General features: G+C 31.0%; 2 long non-coding RNA genes and 1 other non-coding gene across 4 annotated transcripts in view; 1 reads left to right on the forward strand and 2 right to left on the reverse strand.

Annotated features, from left to right (window-relative positions):
• LOC136796361 (uncharacterized) overlaps positions 1–8373 on the forward strand; it is an 8955-nt gene extending 582 nt beyond the window's left edge. Inside the window, exons 2-4 of one of the 2 annotated variants that reach the window (XR_010844064.1) lie at positions 1278–1594; positions 5862–5991; positions 8206–8373. This is a non-coding gene — a long non-coding RNA (uncharacterized lncRNA). The remainder of the gene's footprint in view (positions 1–1277; positions 1595–5861; positions 5992–8205) is intronic. The other variant, XR_010844063.1, reaches the window with a different exon arrangement.
• Positions 2573–10310, reverse strand: LOC106678826 (uncharacterized). The gene is made up of 3 exons (XR_010844062.1): positions 9541–10310; positions 7138–7328; positions 2573–3590 (listed from the first exon to the last, which is right to left on the reverse strand). It is a non-coding gene; the product is annotated as an uncharacterized protein (transcript).
• Positions 10311–12056: 1746 nt separating this feature from the next.
• Positions 12057–20319, reverse strand: LOC136796355 (uncharacterized). Its single transcript, XR_010844058.1, has 3 exons — positions 20285–20319; positions 16503–16751; positions 12057–12317 (listed from the first exon to the last, which is right to left on the reverse strand). It is a non-coding gene; the product is annotated as an uncharacterized lncRNA (long non-coding RNA).
• Positions 20320–20838: the final 519 nt, after the last annotated feature.

Here is a 20838-nt window from a genome sequence, read left to right on the forward strand (position 1 = left end):
TTTTTTTTTTTTTTTTGGACATTTTGAAATAAATCTATGCTACCATCTTTATTATTTAAAATATTTCACTCCATATTTTGCTTCAATACAACTTAAAGTATGTAGAAAACTTTATTAGAACTTGTTAGTTCTGTAAAATGTTCTACAGTTCTTTCTATATCATCAGCTTAAGTCTGTCATACTAATAACAAGCACTTTCAATATCCAAAAACATTTTTATTAAACTCATTTTCTCAAAATTACTTATATTCTATTTTGTATTAGTTAAAAATGGGATTATATGAGAAGATGAATTGGGGTGCAGTCAATGAAGAACAAAAATGAGTAAAAACTTATTAATTAGAGTCAATATTTTGGCCAGAATTTTTGGCCATCATAAGGGCTAAGAATAAAAATAATATAACAACTATAATGATTAAATAAAATTACAGCAAAAAAGAAGATAACCGATAATATAGGTACGTAAGTAGTATTGAAGAATATGCATAGTGTAATATTATAAGAATATTGAAACTGTATCTAATAATATAAAGAGAAAATAGTAATATTAAAATTAAGCATAAAAAAAAAATATAGATATGAGAATCAATTAAATTACTACAAGTGGGATTAAATAGTTCTATGCTTTCTTCATTTACTTTTATTTTCACGAGGAGAAGATGGTTGAGGAGTGCGTTAAAAATAAAACACAAATAAGTTGAAGTAACTTATTTAATTGTGCCAACATTTCGGCAAGAATTTCTAGCCTTCATCAGGGCTAAGAACAGAACAAGATAACAATGAATACAAAAAATAAAATATAAACAGAATGACATAAAGTAAATAATTGTACAGAATGGAATTAATAAAATAAAGTGATGAAAGAAGTGGAAAATAAAATGTAATAGGTAATTATGTATACATTTTATTTGGCACGATTAAATAAGTTACTTCAACTTATTTGTGTTTTATTTTTACTGCATCCCCCAACCATTTTCTTCTTGTATAAGTCATCCACGGTCAACTATCTCTCATGATTACTTTGATTTACATTAAAAATGAAAAATTACAACTAATTTTATTATTGTCTTCAACAGGAGTGAACAAAAAAATTTAGCACTACTCATTAAATAAATCAAATAAAACTTTTAAGGTTTAAAAGTTTTCCTGATGGAGGGCACCTAAATATTTCTTTTTTTCATTTCTAAAAGGAACATTAATTAATTAAATGTAATGTTTTATTTAACCCGACATTGGTCGCTGCATGAGAATTTCTCTCACATTAATTGTTTCTTTAGGTCTGAAAGCTGCCAGAGGGAGACTGTGGTTCCCATCTTTCTGGAATCTGTAGTTTACAGTCTCTTCCTTCTATACCTTGCCCGCTACACCACTCTAGCAGCTCTGAGTAAGCAGCCAGCTCTCTTTCCCTGACAATATACCCTTCTTGTGAGACATTATCTCATGCGCGACTGAGGCTGCTGTAAAAATATTCAAGTTGTGAGGATTTTTCTCATGTGCAACAAGTGTATTTAATCCATAAAAATGTTTTTTCCTCGAGGGAAAACATTAGCAGAATTAGGGAAACGTAGGCTTGAAGAGTCAGGAACTTCATTATGTACGTATTATTTTCTAGAAGTGTATGTTAGGATGGTCTTTATAATAAAAATTTGTCTTTTCATGTTTTCACTTCAGCATTGCGTATGAATACTAGTTTTTTAGATTTCTTCAGACTGAGCATTTTTTTTTTTTTAGATTAGTCTTATGTTCTTATAATATGACATATCTGCATTTTGATTCTTTTTATAACTTTGTCTGTCTAAAATATTATATTATGTTTATTACTATTTTATAATTATGTCTGGTTTTGAATTTTTTAAAACTAGTTGCTCTTGTATCAAAATTATTTTTCTGTTATGATTAAATAAAGTTAATCTAAATCATAATTTTATATTTTAAAAAATACGCTTAACAGCTCTAAATAAGAAATGTGAGAAAAAGTCTCATGCGCGGCCATCCGTGTTAAAAACGACCTTGCAACTGATGATGGGTTAATAATAAATAATCTGAAAACAAGTAATAGATATTTTGAATAAGATAAAATTATAACATCTAAATCCAGTGCAATATATATATATATATAAAACAGATACTTATTTGTAATAGTCAACCTCGGATTTTGTTAATTTTTAATTCTATTTTTAATAAATACTCTGTTATCAAAGTTTAGAATAAGTTGTCACCAATTTGGCAGTATGACCATACTGGTTAAATAATAACAGCTTTTTGATAAAAATCTAACTAAAAAATAAATAATTAATAAATTGAGGGAGATATACTAAAATGCTTTAATTAATGACTATATTCAAGTAAATGACTGGTTGGGTAAAAATTAGCTATTAGTTTTAGCTGTTGCTGATTTTTGCCCATCTCTGTATGATACAACAGTAACTTAATTTAAATTAATCAGAAGTAATATTAAAACTAAATAAGAAACATCACTATCTCTAATGCTTCCATTTCTGAAACAATTTTCATTCAAGAGAATTCATTTATTTATTGCCTTTATTTAGTTTTTTTTTCTTTTCAAAATTAAAATCCTTAAAGAAGTTGTTGATAATATATTCTTAAAAATATAATTTGTGTTTAATTGAATTTCTTATACAAATATGTCAATCCCTTAATAATTTATCAATTAATAAATAAAATTAATAATACTTTTTAATTACTATAATTAGTTCTGTACTGTCCCATTACTACAATATACTACTACACTTTGATCAATATGGCTTTCCTATGTGATGAAGTGCTTTAAGAGCTTATGAAAAATAAAATAAAAACATATTGATGAGAAGTGGATTAAGTCAGTTTTGAAACTAACTATTTTAAATCATCTCTTTAAAAATATAATATAAACAAAATCCTTGCATGTTATTTTCAAGGGAGCTCATTTATGATTTTGTTTTAGTGTCTTTTTGACCAATATATAATAAATAATATAAATTTTCCATGATATTTACTTTCCATGTAATTTTTTTATTAATATGAATTTCAATATTTCTTTTTTATATAAAACATTCACATTTTGGAGTCCTACTTTGTCTTCAAAGTTTATTCTCTTTTCAGTGTGACAAAAACAGTCGAGATGGTAAGGTGGTTCCCTTATTTTAAGAAATTGTTTTAAAATTTTATGGAATAAGATTATATGTATACAGACATAGAGAATAAACTAGAAACTATGATATAATAAAATTGTTAGTACAACAATAAATCTTTAAGACATAAGAGGACTCTTTAATTTATTAACTTTAATGAAGAGGAATTTTACAAAAAATACATAACATAGAAGACTTATTTACAAAGTTGAACCTTTCCAGATTGGTATGGTAGATATAATAATAAATAATAAAAATACTCTCACTAAGAAAAGAACTTATACAATGATATGATTTATCATTCAACAATTATCAAATTAGTATTCTCAGGGTCTTCTGTATATTTGTGTTTATGTTCATTAAATAATTTAATAAGTTCTTCTGTGAACAAAGAATGATAGTGTTCGATTTGCTCTGAAGAAGGTTCATTCACTTTAGGCAACTGGATTGGCCTACCAACTAAAAAAAATAGGAAATAAATTATATATTTCAAATATTGAATGTTATAGACCATAAATAAACCAAATTATTATTCAAAATATTGATTTCTAAAGCATATTAGATAGAGAAAAAGTTGTTTTAAAAATAAATTGTATAATTTTCAGCATATAATAAAATTAATCAAAAAGATTAAGACATTTTTTTTTTAATTATTTATTTAATGTAATTTACAACTGTACAAAATAATACAATAGGTAAATATGTTGTATGTTTCATATACACTTGAAAATCTTGGGAAGGAACCACCCATTGGTGGTACTTCAAATATTAATTCAAATTAGAAGGTCCCGTGGCCACCTTCTTTTCAGACGCCTCGGAGGATTATCAGGGATTGTTAAGGATGAAAGATTAAGAATTAATGGGTTAGGATGGTTAAGGAGTTTGGAATGAAAAGACGCCTATCTGTTTTGGGTCAAATCTGCAACGAATGGGATGTTAAGGTCTTTGTGAATGAGTTTATTTGCGACGTAATAAGGAGCATCAAAGATTTTACGTAGGATTTTGGATTGTAACGATTGGATGTGGGAAGAATTAGATGGTTTGGTGGAGCCCCATAGCTCAATTCCATATGTCCAAATTGGTCTGATTATCGTAGTGTATACTAATTTTTTGTAGTGAATGGGAAGTTTAGAGCGTTTGTCAAGTAATTGTTGTAGCAATCGGAATCTACGAGCAGTTTCTTGTCGTTTCAGTCTTGTGTGTGGATTCCAAGTAAGTCTCTTGTCAAGATGGAGTCCTAAGTATCGAATCTGTTCAACAGGCGTTGATTAAGAAATAAAACTTGAATCACATTAAGCGTACATCTTCATATACATAATCATAATAATATGAAAATCTTTATAAATTTATTTATTTATTTTTATAAACAATTAACATTTTTGTATTATTTCAGCTTTTTCAAATGTACTCGTAATCATTTATTTTAAATTCTACTTTTATCAGCTGTTTTCTAACTAAGGGCATTTTTTTTTCATTAGGACTTTTATATTAGTCAATCAGAATGACAGTCATAAATTAAAAGCTTGACTGATGTGATTACAAAGACCCTTACACCATCAGTCCAACTGACACTGGTAGATGAGATACCGAACAGTAAGAATCTTGTGCAATGTCTCTTTTTATTTGTAATAAAAAGATAACTAGATTGGTCATAATTGTATATTATTGTCATTATGCTAAAAATGTTCACAGTAATCCTTCAGCGTTAACCCATAACAATCAATTTGAATGCCCATCTTTGGTTATTTAGTCATTCTGACTGATGGTTTAGGGATCCCTATATATCTACATATTAAATATTTTGCAATAAATTATTTTAAAACCTATATTATTATTAAAAACATAAATTAAGACATTTTAAACTCATATTTAGGTAAATCAGATTTTTAAAAAAATTATTACAAGTACTTTCTAAAATTGTACATTTAAAAATAGTTTTTATATTGTGACTAGGGTGGAGATGAATATATTTCATATATGATGAGAATATATGAAAAGGCTGAAACGTTACAAAAATGTAAAAGATTCATTTATAAATTAAAATTTTGATGAGTTTTTATTATTATGTATAAAAACGATAGACTTTTTTAAAAAAAAAACATTTCTGGTTAATATTTTAAATTAAAAATTAATCCTGCTCAAAAAAATGACAATTATCATAAAATTATTTATAATAAATAATTTAATTAGATTAGATTTAGATTAGTTAGATTTTATTTTATTTGTGAAAGACAAAGTCTTGTACAAATTCATAACACAGTATACAATTATAAAACAAAACCTGAGTCTAGTGCTCCATTACAAAAACAATAAACAAAGATAAAACAAGTTCTCTATAACAAAACAATAAACAAAAAAACAAAAACAGACTGGATAATACACAACTATTAACATAATATTCATTACTCCATTATATTTAACTTAAAAGAATGAGAATTCTTTTAAATAAACAAGAGCATGATATAAATGAAGATATTAATTAGCTTCAAAAAATATTTACATAATAGAATTTAGATGTCACTTACAAAATTCAACTTATTACATATTGTTACAATGTAAGCATATAGTCTGTTCAATTTGGCTTCACTATCAATGTTCAATATATTTTCAATGTTTTGTAAGTTGCAAGATACGGATACTGGTGGCTTTAAGATGTATTGACTATTTTCTTTAAAGAGGGAACAATGTAGGAGGATGTGGTATAAACTATAATTGAAATAACTTTTGCAGAATGGAAAGAGTACTATTATATGGGGTGTAATTGTGTAACCATGATGGGAGCACGAAATTATTTTCTGTTAGCCACGCCTCTACAAAACATAACGCTGAGTTCCTTCCAATTACTTCACATTCATTACTGGTAAATTTAAATAAATTTTTAATAACATTTATATTGCACAAGATCAGTCTACATTCTATTTTTTGAAAAATATTAACCTTATTGGAAGCCTTGATATGGTTTTGAGACCGAGTGACACTGCGAGAGTGACCGATAAGTTGTCAGGTAGGTATCTGGTCAGTTGATACAGTTAAAAGACTCCTAGAACGAAATCTGAATTGAGGCAGTCTTTTTCAGTTTTCCTTTTTTTATTAACCTGCTCTTTATCAGATGATTTTGGTTGATTACCCTTTTGTTGTGCATTTGAACTAGTATAATAAATAATTTAAGCTGTAGAATTTTAATTTATAAAGAAAAGTTTTTATTTATTTGAAGTGGATATATTAATTTTTGTTAAAATGTTCCTAAATTGTTTCCTTCACCTGTCTCATTCATTAAGTTTATGGATTTTTCATCATTTTCCATAACATTATGTAAGACATATAAAGTTTTTCAAAATAAATTAAATAGAGGAATTATGATAATAAGTATAGTTTTCCTAATAGTTGTGTTAATTATTTCTCAGTTAAAAAAATAACCAAAAATTATGGCACAATCTCGGCACATCAAGTGAATTATTTTGATAATGATGTGACATAAATCATGATGTAATAACATGATAACAGAAAAGAAAATACAGTAATGAAACCCCACAGATAATTTATCAGATAACAGGGGAATAAAAATAAATTAATTATAAGTGCATAAAACTAATACTTTATATCATGAGAACGAAAACTTTCCACAGACAGCAACTAAGAGATAAAACAATGAATTGTTTAAACCATTGTGGAAGCCATAAAGATTATATCAAAGAAGCAACTAATGCACTGCTGCCCTATAGTAAACAGGAAAACACAGAAAAAAACAGATTTAAAAGTAAGCCTTTTAAGAATGCTGTTTTGCTAAATTCAATGTTGGCATATTTCCACCCCATCTGACACAATATCCTCCTTTTGCAGAATGTGATTAAATGTCTCCTTGGAAAGATAGCTTTTTCATACATCTAAATTTTGATTTTTTGTTTTAGTGCTGGGAGGTAAAAGCACATCACTCAATAATTATTAAATTTATCAGCAATTTTTTAAATATCCTATGATACATATTTACAAATTAACATTTCATTACCAACTGTTGTCATGGGTTCCCTCTTTGGCAAAAAACTGAAAAGCCCAGATCTGCCAACTGGTATCATTAAGTATACACTTGTCTTCTTTAGGAACCACTGTTGTAATGTGTACAAGAAGCTCCCTGGTTTAGCACGTTTCAAATCATAAATGTCGTTCTCTCCAAAATTGATCACAGGTACCAAACAACATCTGAAAATTGTATGTTTCATTAGTTTTATAAAGAAAATTATAATATAGTGTAATATACTCTTTTTTAATAAATAGTTGATATTTATAGATAAATGATTTTAGTTATGTTTTTATTTTATGTATATCGTTTCAGTATTGTTTATTTGTTGTTTTAAATCAAAGAGCAAGCTAACCAGTTTTCATTGTCTAAAATAAATACGCTGTTCAAAACAAGAAAGATGGCGGTGCGCGTCCTTCCGAAGTGTTCGTTGAATTGTTTGTGTTGTGATTGATTGAAATTTTTCAACTTTTGTTGTTTCTATACAATAATTATAGAAAAAGAATAATCAAAGAAGAACAAAACAAGTATCAGTAAACTATTTACATCGTAAATCATAGCAAATAAAGCAGAGCGATTGTACTACAATCGATTATTTTTGGATCGACCAGCGAACATTGAAGATAGAAGAGAGGAAACAGACTCTTGATTTTGCTGGCTTTGGGAGAAGACGTCCGTTCGGCTAGAAGCGGGAAGGACTGGAAGCCATTGTTAGGAGTTGGACATAGCATCTTCGACAAGAAGAGATCAACAATTATCAGGGGAAGATGTGAAATTGGTTAATTTTGTTTCTAACTGAAATTTATTTTATTTGTAGAATATCTATTAATTAAGTTTAAGTGTTATTATTAGTAAAGTGTCGTCTGTTTCTGATTGCCAGGAAATCCGCCCTGAGAAAAGAGTCTCTTATGTTATAAAATTTAAATAAAATACTATTATCTGTTAAATATTAAAGCTTTTAATTTGAACCCAAGCTATCTTTTAAGATATGAGAATTTAAGTTAAAAAATATAAAATACCATTCATTTTATTTTAATAAATTTTTGATTATTACAATAGCGAGGCTACTTATGAGCGAGCGGAAGAAGTTAAAGTTCTATCGCTGCCAACCAGAACTAATATTCATCACTTCCCAGCAGAGTGCACCACGCAAGCTTGTTCTGATAATGTATTTAACTTGTCAATATTATCATAATTGTAAATACATTATTTTAATAAATAAACACATACAGAAGCATTTTTTTTCCCGATCCCTCTAAAACAGAATATAAACAATAAATTAGTGGTTACTTTACGTATGGTTTATTTAGATCAAGTTGAGTATTACCTTTTTCTACCTGTGGTACTTCAAGGTTAAGGCTGGACAATTCACAATAGAATAGCATTCTAGTCAATAGGTCAGAATAGCATTCTCACCTTTTCTACTGGATACTTAGCTACATAATAACTACCCATATTGTAAGGTTTGGGAATAAATTCCATTTTTGCCTAATGAGAATAAAATCATCGAGTAGAGCCATGGTTGGATAAATATCTATTAATACATTTGTGCATGGTGGAGCGGAAGTAGTTGATGGAGTTGGGGTGAGCAATGCCTTAAACTCAAACATAAATCTCATAACACATTCCAAATAATGCTGGTAATCTGAGCTTCACAACAGTATTAAAATATAATAAATTTCCCTCAGCCAAAAATATTTGTATCAATGTTTATTTAGCCTGTAAAGGGGCCTCTACATGTTGGCCAAGCCGTGGCAAACTCAGACATGCGCGAGCATGTCGATGGGTGGCTTGGCTTGATTGGTATGAGTTGGCCTAAGCTTGTTGCAGATCCGTCGAGAGTCGGTTTTTTGGACACAGATCAAAGGGGTTCATGAGAGCACTCGTTTAGTATCTCCACCATTGTTCTTTGTCTAGTTGCAACTGAGAGCTGTTAGGAGATTAAAGGTGTTTGTTGGTACTTTTTATGATAAGTTATTTATTTATATTTAATTTCCTTTCATTTTCTTTTTTAGTAATAAAAATAATATAATCCCAGTGCAATAGCTGAAACCTCTTGTACGTCCGCCATGCTTGCCTCTCTGAATAACACTGACATGTGGATGGTCCGCTCTTTGTTTACCGAGCATTTGTACAAGCCTCCGATTTGTGGGGAGCGGCCAACATGTGGATCCTTTATATAACAAGTTTTTTAGCCCTGATGAAGCCCTGCAACGTGGGGCGAAACGTTGGCTCAAATTAAATAGTTTTATGACTATTTGAGTGGTGTTTTTTTGCCGCACTTAGACTATTTTCTGTTTATTTTAACGTTATATATATGTCTATGATTAATTGTATTTCTAATCTTCACTTTAAATAAATTTTGATAGCTCAAAAATATAAGTTGCTACTCACCCTTCGTTCAGAGCTAACTTGACAAAGCCCTTTCGCTTCTTTAATATGATCTTATACTGCCCTCGGCGCACGTAGCGGACTTCATTCGCACCTCCCAGAATGAGGTTAAGAACATTTCCCTTGTTCCTGTCATTCAGAATATATCTCAGGCTTTTACTGGAAGCAGCTACGACACCTACAATGATATTTAAAAAATATCTTAACTGTTAAATTATCTTTAATATGGTTATTTGTCCGTTTTTTATTACAACTAACAATAAGAATTTTTTTTCAACCAAACAAAATTAAGGGGACAATAAAGGAAGATTTTTTGAAAATTCACCCTGTTTTCTAATTTTAGGCACGTTTTAAATATCGCTCAATTTAATTATATCAAGTACCCTCTTCCTGTTTTAAGTCAGTTATTTTGGCACCTTTAATGAAAACTAGGTATTGTAAAAATTGATGAGTCTGCCAAAAATAATTAAGGGGACTAAAAAACGGTAGCTGTTCCCAAACGTTAAAAACATTAATTTCTCATTTGAAAGTCCGTATTTTTAAAACTACCTACAACATTAGGAAAAGTACTAGAACTATATCATTTAGAGTAAAGTAAAATTTCTAATATATGAGCCCTAATATAGCTACGTTCAATAATTTCCTAGATACAGTTTTTTAAACAGCAACATTTCATAACGAAAAATCAGTAGTTAGTGAATTTATTTTCAGAAGACTATATCTCAGGAAACCTTGGACGTAAAGATGTCTATTATAACTCACATTAAAGCTAGTTATACATGCTATAAAGTAGTTTCTGACGTCTATCTTCGTAAGGGTAGTAGTGTTTATGATATTTGCCAAGATAAATTCACAAAATGTTGATTTCTTGTTGTTCAGACAAAATATTTGATTTATGAAAAAATATATCTCAAGAACCCTTAGACGTACAGATGTCTATTAGCACTCAAATCAAAGAAGTTGTTTTTATGATTGTTTCCGGTAACCTGCAGTAACTGAAAGCTTGAAATGGGTGAGCCCCCGTAATGTAGATACAACTAGCGTCCCATGTGGCCAACAGCCAAAGCTGACCTCCTATATGGGGAGAAGAAAATACTGAGGCATAAGAGAGCCATTTTCTTTTTCTAAAAGTTGTATTTTTCTTCACTATTATTCTATGCAAAAGCCATGAGTGAGTTGAGATTTTCTGGAGTGCCTTCCAGCAGCAGAGGAGAGAGAGATATAAGAATGCGAATAAAAAAAAGGAAAGTATGGAGTAAGTCCACATCATTCAATATAATTCGCCCATCATTAAATCCATGGACCAATTACTCAAAGTTAATTAACACACCTAACAACAAATGTTCTATTTCGACCATTTGTAACTTATGGAATAGATTTTTCTTTCTGTTAATAATATTTTATTTTATTACAATAAACAGTCCACTACAATTCAACCAGCCAATCAAAAGTTAAGTTCAAGGCGTACTTCATACTAGGGATGCGACATCGATGTCGATGTTTTACCCAAAACATAGATGTTTTTAAGCCGATGTTTTTTTAACATCGATGTTTTACGTTTGTCCCAATTTTTCATTTTTTTTTTTTGTTTCCGAAAGTAACTAAATGAAAACAAAAAATTTACAGTATAAACAATTTCCTATCAGCAAAGTGGTGGGATAAAAAAGGACCTCAAAAAAAAAAAGGACGCTAAAGACATAATAAAGATAAATTACGTCTAGAAAAACATCCATGTTTTAAAAAATCTATGCTCAATATTAAAATTTCATTGCATATAAATCTTTTCCAAAAATACATCGATATTTTTTAACAACAATTTCAGAAGCATAAGGTCTGTTCTTACGATCACCATGCTCAGGCCAGTCAGAAGTGCTTTTTGTATCAAAGAATAGGACATCGACTACAAAAGACATCGATGTTTTAAAATATCTTTGCTTACAATGCATTACCGAAAAAACATCGATGTTTTTAAACAACTATTGAAGGAACATAAGGTCTATTCCAACGACTACCATGCTTAGGCCAGTCAGAAGTGCTTTTTGTATCAAAGAATAGGACATCGACTACAAAAGACATCGATGTTTTAAAATATCTTTGCTTACAATGCATTACCGAAAAAACATCGATGTTTTTAAACAACTATTGAAGGAACATAAGGTCTATTCCAACGACTACCATGCTTAGGCCAGTCAGAAGTGCTTTTTGTATCAAAGAATAGGACATCGACTACAAAAAACATCGATGTTTTTGAACATCCATTTGAGTAACATAAGGTCTGCTCCAACGATCACGTATTCTACGGCCTATCAGAAGTGGTTTTTTTAACATCGATAATGTTTTTTTAACATCGATGTTTTAGTATTGAACATCGATGTTTTTTTATCGATGTCGCATCTCTACTTCATACAATGATATTTTCTAAAATAATTCTGGACTAAATTAAAGTAACTTCAGACTAATAAAGTAACTTCAAATTACTTAAAGTAACTTCAGATATTCATTAAAAATACTTAATTTGAGCCATGATGAAGTCTCTGAAAAAGGGAACAAAAAAATTGAAATCCGAAGCAGCAGAGTAGAACTTGCATCCTGGAAACAGCTCGTGTCTTGGAGAATCCTCGACAACGAAATTAACAAAGTTAGATGCGCTGACGATTCCATGCGGATACATGCAGAATAAATAGTTTTTGTCAGGGTCCAAATAGGCAGTCTTAACCAGTCCCACTGGAAAGTAGTCCCTCATGTGCTTGAGGAAAGGTAACGACTTCATTATCCATGAGCTGGAAAAGTGGACAAATATTAGTGATATTGGAAATTGAAAAGTTTTAAATATGAATATTGTGGAAAATATATATAAAAAAAAGTTTATTAATATCATTAGTGTGGAGAAAATATTATTATTTTGGGGATACTCGACTAAAAAGGCAAGCACTTAATTGGCTATTTGGACAGTTTTACAGTTTACTCAATAGACACTCATTTTTTAATAGAAAATAAGATACTAATCTACACGACCATACATTTCTTTTTTTTTTAATTAATATCTTAATTGAAATTTACAACTGTATATTATATAATACATTCAGTAAATTTGATCTTAGTTAAAATGGAGGGTTACAGGCGTGTAGAGAAACTACCAATTGACAGCACTTTAATGAAATTTTACATTAGCAGGTCTTGTGGCCATCTTCTTTTCAGGCGCCTCGGAGGATTGTCAGGAATGGAAGATGATGCAAGGTTAGAAACTAGGGGGTTTGAATGGTTAGGGAGTTTATAATGGAAGGAGTGATATCTGATTCGGGCTAGATCGGTTACATAGGGGACATTAAGGTCATTATGTATGATTTTATTTGTCACATAGTAAGGAGGATTGAGAATTTTGGATTGTAAGGATTGGATACAATTAATGGGTTATTATTAACTGCGAGCACACATGTTTCATCGGCATACGTGGTGAGGATAGTGTTAGGATTGGTTGAAACGTCAGCTGTATAGACGGTGTAGAGGATGGGACCGAGGATACTACCTTGAGGAAAACCAGCGGACTGAGAATACAGAGATGAATGAGAACAATTGAGGTTTACTTGGAATAATCTATCAGTGAGAGAGGAACACAAGACCATACCTAAACCTATCTGAAATTCTTCGAAACGGCTACAACGATCCTAATTAAACTTCGCATATGATTGTAAAATTAAGTGAAAATTAATATAAAATATTTATGAGAACTATTCAATGTTATTTTCCTTTCGTAGTGAGGAAAGTGATATATAGGAATTTGTGAGTAATATTTAAATTTCAAATCATTCAAAGGATTTAAAACCATATTAACTTGTTAATTTGATTCATTAAGTTACGTAAGACAGCATAAATAATGTAGTTGACACACACGAATAACCTCAGGGATATTACAACAAAAAAGTGTTTTTTTTTTTTTGTTTTTTTACAATTTACAATTTTTTATCAAACAATTCCAACCTACTTCCAAACTTATTGCTTTTAGTCTTTTAACCGATGGGAAAATCTCAGAATGTAAAATTTTTTATGATAAACTCCCTAAAATTAAAATGTTGGATCTAACTTTGAAATTGAGGTGATTAATTTACGAAGGTCTATTGTGAATAAACTGTAATAGCCATCATATATTAACATATTACATTTGCAGATATGGATTTTGGGAGATCTTCAATTTTGGCCCTATCCATGGGCTGAAATGTCACAACCAGATTAACTATGGCTCCCCCCCTGATTAACTATGGCTCCCCCCCTGATTAACTATGGCTCCCCCCCTGATTAACTATGGCTCCCCCCCTGATTAACTATGGCTTCCCCCCTGATTACCTATGGCTCCCCCTCCCCCCTGATTGACTATGGCTTGCCCTTTTAGTTTTAATTCTAGGTACGCCTTTGGCCCTATCTATTTTAGTGCAATATCTACCGCATATTCTTTAGAAGAGAACTTAATTTTTTACGTCTAAACAAAATTTACACTTTTTTTAACAGGCTATCAATTTTTTTGGAACTTAATGGAATCTAAAGGGGTCTCTTCACGTTTACTAAACAATGGCAAATTCGTGTATACGCAAGCGTGTAGATGGGTTATTTGGATTGGCTGGTGCATGTTGGCTTGAATTTGTTGCCGACCCGTTGAGTGTTAGGAGCAAATCAAGCGCCTGTGCTCTATTCACACGTTTCTATTCAGTTAGCATTGTTTTAGAACTTCCAACAGATTAATGTTTATGATCTTCGAGTTGTAATGAATTTAAGAATTTCCCCAACCTTCGACTTTAATAATTAACTCTAGGTTAAGATTGTATATTTTAAAATTCTATCGATTCTGTGTAAATAAATTGTTTCAAACCTAGTTAATGCCTTTAGCAGACCCAGTGTCAACATCATCAGGACATTATCATACAATTTTTTTACTGTTACTAGAATTTTCAAAAGTGGTTCTGTTACTATCATTACAATATATATGTTATGGCTTTATATTTGTTTTTTGTTTATTTATTTTTAATAATAATGAAAATATAGACTTGAACAAAATATTTTTATGCATTATAAGCATAAAATAAGATCAGAATGTAAAAATTCAAATTATAAAATCTTTAAATTCAATTATTACAGAAAGGCCAAGGAACCATCCAAAATGTATTTAAAAATGAATATAGATTTAATTAAACTTTGTCCTAACATTAAGCATACAAATGATATAAACGAAAAAATTTGTTTTCTTTTTCTAAAATAATAATAATGACAAAAGAAAAGACAAAATTCTTGAGATACAAGCCATATTCTTATATGCCTCTACACGTTTGCCAAACTATAGCAAATTTGCGGATGCGCAAGTGTGTGGATGAGTTATTTGTACACGCTGGAACAAGCTATTCTGAATTTGTGGCTGACCTGTCGATTGTTGGTTTTTAAGCACAAAGCAAACTCGTCGTTGTTTATTAAGCAATGTTACAGAACCGCCAAAATATAAATATTCGTGATCTTCAAACTTCAATGAATTGAATTATTTCTCCAACTTTCGTTTTTAATAATTAACTCTAGTTTAAAATTGTTTATTTTAATATACTTTCGATTTGGTATAAATACATTATTTCAAATCTTGTCAAATAACTTTTGCAGTTTATTTTATATTTAACATAGCATCAATTTACATTTATAAATTAATTATATGCCTAGGAAATTTTTTTTTAATATTTATTTATTGCTATTTACAACTGTACATTATAATACATTTAGTAAATCTGATCTAAGTTAAATTGAAGTGTTACAGGTGTGTAGAGAAACTACCCATTGGTAGCACTCTAATGACATTTTACATTAGCTGGTCTCGTGGCCATCTTCTTTTCAGGCGCCTCGGAGGATTGTCAGAAATGGAAGAGGATGCAAGATTAGAAACTAGGGGATGTCTAGGAAATTAAATTAAAAAGTTTCTGTTTAAGGCTCCAGAACTAAGGTTGAATTTAAAGGTTATGAAGTACTATATCTATGAATTTTTATTATCTACAACCTACTTTGTTGATATTTATGTTTCTTTTATGATATTTAGCCTATCTTTATTTTGTAACTTTTTATAATGAAAATAGAATTTAGTAGCCAAAAAAGAAGTTAAAAGGACATACAAGCGTATGGATATGGATGTTTTTTGCTTTCTTTGCTCACCAAGCATTCAAGTCTCTGATTTGCAGCATATGGCAAACGTATAGATAATAATAATCTTTATTTATTCTGGGATTGCTCCCTTTATAATAATGTACAGGCGTCAGAATTAGGCTTTAGAGCCTTAGAGTGAAATACAAAATAAGAATGAAATTATAAAACGTCATAAAACATAGTAAAATAATGAATTTGAAAAGATTAAAATGAACAACAATAATTAACAGAATATATAAAATAAGAATAGAACAAAGAAAATAAAACCAAATGTCATATCATAAAACATAAGATGACAAACACTTCTGATAATAAATAATAGAAAAAAAAATCAAATGTAATTAAACTAAAAATAATAAATGGAAAGGTACAATTTCTCCTAATATACATATTTACAAGAATAAACTAAATTATAGAAAATATATGAACTTTGTTTGAAATATTCAATTGTTATTTTCTTCCGGAATTGGGTGAACAGAAGGTGGTCGAAGACACGGGATTTGAAGGTTGGAAGGGTATAGAACTACGAATGAAGGAGGAAATAGAATTCCATAGTGGTGGGGAAAGATCTGCCAAAGGCTGCGATTCGATGGGCAGTTACATATAAGTCTGAAGGCCGTGAGTGGGTATTGCGGGAATGCACTGAGGATTTAAATTAAAGGATATCAGAGATACAGCATGAACTTTAAATTGGGCTGCTCACAATCCTCTACTCATTACATTTAGTATGTTAAAACTTTTTACATTTAATACCACGTCATGAATACCCTTAATATATGAAAATATCGTAAAATACTTACCCTCGACCGCCTCTGTGTGGCGTCTCCCTATCGTACCAAGTCCATATTAATGATAGCAACAGGATCGGCCAATAGTTCGTGTGGAATAAGATGTAATAAGTTAGCAATATGACTAGTACGTAGCCGAATATGAAAGTAGTGTAGTAAGCCACGGCTAGGTTCTGGAGGAATCTATCCATCAAGGAATACTGTCTCTTCATTGTGATCCAAAAGACTTCACTGACTGATTACTTTTTAAGCTCAGGTTGTCTGCAATAAATAATTAAATGTAATTCTTAAAATAATAATATAACTGTTTATTTAAAAACATTTATATCGTTTTATTTTTAATATCAGATCTTTATTCAATACTATCTTAAATAGAGCAGGAATAAGTCAGGAAGGAACAATATTCACAAAGATGACCCAAGTTCTGGCCTATGCAGACGACGTCGTCATCATCGGTAGATCCCTGCAGAGCATTAGGATTGCTTTCGAAGAGAAAAGGATGGGCCTGCATATTAATGAGGAAAAAAATAAGATCATGCTGTTGGGTAAAAAGCCTCTGGACCAGAGGATGAGTCGCCTGGAAATGGGCCCCTATAATTTCGAAGTGGTAAGAAGTTTTACTTACCTTGGCTCTGTTATCAACGAGAACCAGGATGAAGAAGACGAAGTTAAAAGCAGAATTGCTGCTGGAAATAGAGCCTATTTCTCCATTGTAAGACTAATTAAAAAGCAGACTTGTTAGCCGTACCACCAAGTTCACCCTGTATAAAACGTTGATAAGGCCAGTCGTCACATACGGTGGAGAAACTTGGACGCTAAGTAATAAAAGCATTAACCTGCTAGGCAGGTTTGAAAGAGTAATTCTGAGGAGAATCTTAGGGCCCGTATGCGAGAATGATAATTGGCGAAGAAGGAAAAATGGTGAACTTTTTGGGCTCTATAAGGAATGTAGCATCTCCACGTACATAGCAATACAGAGACTTAAATGGCTTGGCCATGTAATGAGGATGAGCAAGGAAAGAGTGGCAAATAAACTGAACAGTTACGTTCCGGATGGTGTGCGGCAACGTGGTAGGCCGAAGGGCCGATTGAGGGATGATGTGAGGCAGGATCTGCGACAACTGAGGATCCCAGTTACCCTTACAGAAGATAGAGAAAGATGGTTGGCGGCCGTTGAGTAGCCAAGGGCAGCTTATTGCACCTGTTGTGCCAGTAAAAGAAGATTCAATACTATCAGTTGAATTGACAATCAGTATACTGGTTGTGTGTAGCCTTCTAAATTCTCTTTCTTTGGTCCGAATCTGAGAATCCGCAAAGAAAAGAAGGAAGGATAATAGTATTCAAATTCAGTATGTTTAAGTATAATAATAAAATCTACTACTACTACTAGCGTGGCTCCGGTGCGAATCCTGGCCTCCTCCAGCAGCTTCCACCAATTGTCTCGGTCCCTTGCAGCCGCCATCCAATTCCGAAGCCCCAGCTATTTGTTGCATCAGCAGCAACACCATCAGCCCATCGCAGCTTTGGTCTTCCTCTTCTCCTGGTACCATGGAGTGGCTCCATCAGTAATTGTCTTGGTGGATCCTCACTACCCATCCTAACGACGTGTTCTGCCTATCTCAGTCTTGTAATTTTCATCACTTGAACAATATCGGGCTCCTTAAACATAGTGTACTGGATTTTCCACTCTCCTCCGATGAGAACACCACCATATAAAGGTCTGAGGATTCTTCTTTCGAAGACTAGAAGTTCGTGTTCATAAGCCCGGGAGGTAGTCCAAGTATCACAACCATACAGCAAGACTGGATGCACTATCGTCTTATAAAAACAGAGCTTCGATTTTCTGGAAAGAGCTCTGCTCCGGAACTGCCTTGCACTGATTTGCTGCTATGATGCTACGCCGAATCTCTTGTTCAGGTTCGTTTTCTTGAGTTACTAATGAGACGGGATATACAAAAACATTAGTCTTCCCAAAATGGTATTCCCCGAAGGTCACCTCCTCTCTAGATCTAGACACCTGTCCCGTAACCATATATTTTGTTTGTTCCGAATTGTAATAATAAAATGTAATATATAAAAATGAATATTTGTTTGTTCCTAATAGTACAAGAGCCCAAGAGAATAAAAAAGGCAGTTATCTCACTCCAATTTGGAATTACTTTAATGAAAAATATGTATAATTACTTGATGAGTCTGCCAAGTATAGGTAGGGAGAATAAAAAATGATTGTTTCAAAACGATAAAAAAAGCTAATTTTTCATTCGGAGTTCTATATCTTAAAAAGTAGGAACAACACAAGAAAACCCAAGAGAACGTCATTTAAAGAAGAATAAATGTGCTAAAATATGAGCCCTAATAGAGTTATTTACGTTAAATAGCTTTCGAGATATAGCTTTTTAAAAAGCAGCATTTTATGGGTCGTACTGAAAGATCAGTAGTTAGTGAATTTATTTTGAAAAATTTATATCTCAAAAACCATTTGACGTACCGATGTCTATTAGCACTCAAATTAAAGCTATTTTAATGAGCTATAAAGTAGTTTATGATGTTTATCTTCGTAGGAGTAATAGTTTACATGACACTTGCTGAAATAAATGGATTTATAGTTGCTCGGACAAATTTTCATTTGCCGAATTTATATTGATATGTGAATATCATAAAAACTACTACTCCTACGAAGATAAGTGTCATAAACTACTTTATAGTAAGTTAAATTTCCTTTATTTTGAGTGTTAGCAGACATATGTGTGTCTTATGGATCTAGAGATATATTTTTGCAAAAATCCAACATTTTATACGAACAACTAGAAATTAAATATATGTATATATAGTTGACCGTAAAGATTTAAACATAAGAAGATGGTCACGGTAAAAAAAACAAACAAATAGTTTTAAACTATTTGTTCTATTTTTGCCCGCAAACCTAACTAGAAATTAACATAAAAACTACTTCTCCTACAAACATAAACATAATTAACTATTTTGTAGTAAATTTAACCAGCTTTAATTTGAGCGCTGGCAGACATCTGTACGTCCAATGGTTTCTGAAATAAAGTTTTTCATGAATCAAATTTATTGTCCGAACAACTATAAATCAATTTATTTTTTGAAATATCATCAAAACCACTATTCCTATGTAGGTAAATGTCATAAACGTCTTTATAGCCCATTTAACTAGCTTTAATTTGAGTGATAATAGACATCTGTACGTCATATAGTTCCTGGCATATAGATTTATCAAAATAAATTAACTAACTACCAATCTTTCAGTAGATTTTCAAGAAATTTTGCTTTCTAAAAAGTTATATCTCGAGAACTATTGGACGTAAATAGCTCTTTTAGGGCTAATATTCCAGTAAATTTAATCTTCTTTAAATAATGTTCTCTTAGATTTTCTTGTGTTGTTGGTAGTTTTTAAGATATAGAGCTCCAAAAAAATTAAGGTTTTGAAACATCCTCTATGTTTTATTTCCCCTACCTATACTTAACAGAATTATCGGTTTTGACTAATAATTATACCTAGTTTTCATTAAAGTAATCAAAAATTGGGGTGAGATAACCTATATAAAATGTTATAAATTAAGATAAAATAAATAGATTAAAATAATAACTATTAAAAATCCATAATCACTATTTAAAAGAAATAACAGTCACATTAACCATGTAAGACACACCGGACCGATTGGGTATTTAAAAAAAATAATATAATGTAAACCAAAAAGATTAATCAAAATAAAAAAAAACATCGATCAACTTCTGAATAAATTAATAAAATATTATTGGACAGCACTTACCTAGTAGCCGCGTTAATAACTTACTCCTATCTAATAGGAAGAGAAAAAGGAAGTTTCTGACTAACAAAAAAACTTACGTAATTACAATGAAGTATAAATTATGCAGAAAAAACCTTTCCTAAATTCACACACTTACCATTTTATAAAAGTGTCATGAAAGTATTATGAGTCTCGTTCATTTACTAAGGTAATTCTTTTTTATTGATTATTTTAAATATAAAAATAGAAATATAATTTTTATATTAGGAGATCGCTGATCGACCGTCTGTATTATTAATAAATGGATCATGGTTGGGTGCAGTAAGAAAAAACTCAAATAGTGACAACTATTTTAATGAGCCAACGTTTCGCCTCACATTACTGAGCTTCGTCAGTGTTGTGAGATGTCTCTTGGTTTGTATTCTCTGTTGGTTAAGTTTTGGTGCTCTGTTAGGAGTTTTCTTGTATGAGAATGTGATGGCGTCCGTTTTTTGATGTGTATGTTATGTCTCGTAGTTTGTTAGTGATGTGTTGGGCTGCTACTGCGACCTGGTCCGTGGTCATGTGGGCAGTAT

The sequence above is a fragment of the Halyomorpha halys genome, unplaced genomic scaffold, assembly GCF_000696795.3.
Source record: "Halyomorpha halys isolate HHAL.00 unplaced genomic scaffold, Hhal_1.1 Scaffold11.1, whole genome shotgun sequence".
Lineage (NCBI taxonomy): Eukaryota > Metazoa > Arthropoda > Insecta > Hemiptera > Pentatomidae > Halyomorpha > Halyomorpha halys.